Genomic DNA, 4,502 nt, shown 5'->3' on the forward strand with positions numbered 1-4,502 from the left:
CTCCATATATGGGACCCAGTTTCAGGACTATACCCAGGGAATCTCCCGAAAAAGTTACAAACCAACAATTACCTAAACTCATGGTTTCCTTAGTTTGCTCATCTCTTAGATGGGTTAGAGATATTCCCAACCACTTAGGTTTTCAGGGAGGACGCCTTTTTCAACTCCTGTTACCAAACTTGCTTCCCCCAAAGCCTGCTTTCCGGTCCTCCCTGACTCCTGGTTCCTAGGCCCTTCCCTAGGGCTAAACACTCTTTGCCTATCCTTCAGCCTGCCACCCCAGCCTTCTGTCCTTCTATGTCCTGGTACTTTGGATTCTGATCAGCCCTCTCCACACTGCCATGCCCCAGCCTCTTGTAATAATAAGCAGCACAGACACTCACAGTGGCTTTTGACTCTGTCTTGTCACCCCATTAATTTGTTCAGCCATATAGTCAACAGACTTTTTATGATTATAGTTAATACGAACCAAGCAGTCTCTCTGTGCCAGGCACCATTCCAACTACTTTACCTGTTACTCGTCACAACATACCCAAGAGGAACTTTAAAAGTTTAAAAAGCATAATTTACTAGTGAAGCCGTGTGGTCCCGAGTGTTCTTGTTGTAGAAAAGGTTTTGATTAAAAAAAAAAAAAGAAAAAAGAAAAAAAAAAGCAAGGTGTCTGATCAGTAATTCAATATTTTACTTGTTATATAGGTCTATTCCGACTTGCTTCTTGAGTCAGTGTTGGTTCTCTGTGTCTTCTAGGAAACTCTACATTTATACATGCCATCTCCTTTCTCCGCATACAGTTATTCATAGTATTTCCATCTAATCCTTTTTATTTGTATATTGCCTACTCTTTCATTCTTGATTTGAATAATTTGACACTTGTCTTTTCTTGAGTGATCTGACTATAGGTATGCCAAATGTGTACCACTGGATTTTTCAGTCACTAGCTGGTCCTCGCTTTGAGAAGTGTGTGGCCCTGGCTACAACTCATTGCTTAGTCATTGACCAGTCTCCATCCTTAGAAGATTGTGACTTTGGCTATATTGTAAAGACATCTCCCATAGAAGCTAATAGAGACTATCAGCTAATCACAATATTTAAGGCAGGGCAGCAAGTCGTTTCTTGAAGGGGGAATCTTATAGTCAATGACTGGATTCGCCCTATGCCTTAGAGGCTGTGGCTTAGCACTGTTGAAACGTGGGTAGGGTACCTGGGTGGCTCAATGGTTGAGCGTCTGCCTTCGGCTCAGGTCATGATCCTGGGGTCCTTGAATCGAGTCCCGCATCAAGCTCACCACTCTGCAGGGAGTCTGCTTCTCCCTCTGCCTATGTCACTGCCTCTTTCTGTAACTCTCATGAATAAATAAATAAAATCTTTAAAACAAATAAAAGAAGAAATGCGGCTATAACAGCATTGCTGTTCCTGCCTTTAAAGGCAACCCATCCACACACTCCCAAATGACATAAATTCAAGTTTTTGAGTAGGAGACGGCATCTCATTCTTAGACCCCAATAGGAGAACAAACTTCAATTTTTATTAGTAATATTTTTATTTAGGTATAATTCACATAACTAAATCCACCCCATTAAAATATGTAATTTTGTGATTTTAGTATATTCACAGGATTGCAAAAACATCACCACTGTCTGACTCCAGAATATTTTCATTACCCCAGAAAGAGTTATTCCCTTTTAAGGAATGACTTAAATGACTTCCATAGCCATTAGGAATCATTCCCTTTTACCCACAAATTCTGGCAGTAACTGATCTTCTTTCTATGTCTGTGCATTTTCCTGTTTTGGGGACTTTAACTTAGCACAATATTTGAAACTTTGATCCATGTGGAAGCAAGTATCAGTACCTCCTTCTTTTTCTTTATCTTAAGTGTTTAGTTCATTCCTTTTGAATGCATGAGTAGTAGGTCATTGTACGACATAGTACGACATTTTGTTTACCCATCTGTTGATGTACACTTGGGTTGTTTCTGCATTCAGGGTATTATGAAACACTGCTGTGAATATTCAAGCACACAATTTTGTGTGGACGCGTGTTTCAGTTCTCTTGCGTATCTATGTAGGAATGGAATTGTTAGGTCATATGATAACTTTGTGTTTAACTTTCTTTGGATCTTTCTTTTTTTTTTTAAACATTTATTTTTATTTTTATTTATTTATGATAGTCACAGAGAGAGAGAGAGAGAGAGGCAGAGACATAGGCAGAGGGAGAAGCAGGCTCCATGCACCGAGAGCCCGATGTGGGATTCGATCCCGGGTCTCCAGGATCGCGGCCTGGGCCAAAGGCAGGCGCTAAACCGCTGCGCCACCCAGGGATCCCTCTTTGGATCTTTCTAAGTGTTTTTCAAAGTAGCTGCATCCTTTTGCATTTACATGGGCTCAGTCAAAAGCCAGAATCTAAGCCTATTGTGCCTTGTTCCTTGCTTTAGCAAATGAGATTATCTCCATGACGCTTTGTATAAATTGAAAAGTTCTACCAAGAGGTTGCCATTTTTATTGTGATGACAGCAATATACGTATCCTGCAGTAAGTCGGGGTGGTCGTGGACAATCAAATTGCCCGGGATGCTTTAGAGCTCCAGTGAGAAGATGCCTGTGACCCCTACACTGATGAACAGTGCCATGTGATGATGGCAGAAGCCGCTCCAGACATGAAGGAATTTTATTAGAACTGGCCACTGGATCATGGCAAAGGGTGATATTTGACAGATGTTATAGTGCCCTCTGGAGCATTGGGGGATCTAAGGGAGGAGTTCAGGGCCAGCCCCAAAGATGACAGTAACTACAATACCATGTGCTGCAGGAGGCTAAGGGCTTCAGGTTCACCAGAGCTCTATGAAGTACAAGTTTTACCCCCACTTTCCGAACTCTCTGTGACTTGACTGACTTTATCTTGAGGCCATACCTGAGTGTCGAGTGAGGCCAGGATTTGCAACTTTAACGAGTACTCACTTGGCATTTACAATGTGCCAGGACTGTTGTATGTGCTCTACATGGATGACTTGACTTTGTCCTCCTGACGGCCCCATTAGCTAGGTACAACAGTTATGCATGGTTTATAGATAAGGGAACTGAGGCACAGTGAGGTCAGGAGCTTCCTCAAGATCCCAAAGCTGGGAAGTGGCAGTCAGGATTCAAACCCCGGCACCTGGGTCCAGAGCCCCTGCTCTCAGCCATGTACTTGGTTGTGTCCTTTATATCTGAGTCTGATTAAATAAACTATTCTCTCTCAGAAGTAAACACATTTGTAATTACAAATTTTTGTTGTCGAGAAGGATGGGGCAAGATGGCAGAAGAGTAGGGTCCCCAAGTCGCCTGTCCCCACCAACTTACATAGTTAACTTTCAAATCATACTGAAAACCTATGACATAGGCCTGAAATTTAAAGAGAGAACAGCGGGAACGCTACAAAGAGATGAGTTTGCAATTCTAACAAGGTAGGAAAACGCAAAAAAAAAAAAAAATGACTAAATAAAAAAGAATCCATTTTGGGACTGGCCTCCCGAGGAGCTGGGCTAAGGGGGGCGGTGAAAGACCCTGGGACATGAAAGCCCAGTTCCAGGGAAGCAGAAACTTTAACAATATTCCCTGATGGAAAGGCTCTCGCAAGGAACACGTGGAGGATCCCAGGAGGTGCAGTGGAGGCTCCAGGTTCCTGGGGTCACTAACTGAGGAAGTGCACCCCAGGGGGAGACCTCCCCACACCCCGCAGGCTGAGCGGGGTAAAGGGCAGGAGTGTGCACTTGTCGGGGCCTTGGAGCAGCTCAGGAGGTGGCTCCACGCAGAGGGGGCTATGCGGCACCGGGAGCGGGATTCCAGCAGCGCGAGCCCCGGAGCCCAGGGCAACGGGGGACACAGCCAGGATTCTGCACTACCCCCGGGACAGGCGGAGGCCGGGAGGGGCCAGGACAGGCGGGGCCGGGAGGGGCCAGGACAGCGGGGATACCCACTGGTGCCCCCGAGCTGTGCTGGTCAGCGCCCCCAATCTCGGGAGCATCCAGGCCAGTGCGGACTGGGAGCTGTGGTCGTTACTGCGGGAAATGACACCAGGGCTGGAGAGCTGGCTGCAGCAAGTGTGGTTGTTCCTCCTGGTGTCACCTGCGACTGGGAGGGTCGGGTTGGCCAGTGGACAGAGTCTTCACCGGGTCAACAGCTCCCACTGAGCCATGCTCCTGGCAGGGGGCACGGCAGCTCCCCCAGGTACACACACCTGAGAATCAGCACAGCAGGCTCCTCCTCAGAAGACCAGCTGGAGAGACAGGGGAAGAGCAAGTTCTCGACCCAGCAGCGCTGGAAAGCTCCAGGGCCAGTCGAGGGATTTACAGTATACAGACCCACAGGAAACCCTGCCTTTTTGTTTGTTTGTTTGTTTTGTTTCTTTGTTTTTTTTCTCTCTCTTTTTTTCTTCCTTTTTCCAATTCAACTCATTTTTAGCCACTCTTCACTGAGCAAAATGACTAGAAAGAAGAACTCACCACAAAAGAAAGAATCAGAAACA

The sequence above is a fragment of the Canis lupus genome, assembly GCF_048164855.1.
Source record: "Canis lupus baileyi chromosome X unlocalized genomic scaffold, mCanLup2.hap1 SUPER_X_unloc_2, whole genome shotgun sequence".
Lineage (NCBI taxonomy): Eukaryota > Metazoa > Chordata > Mammalia > Carnivora > Canidae > Canis > Canis lupus.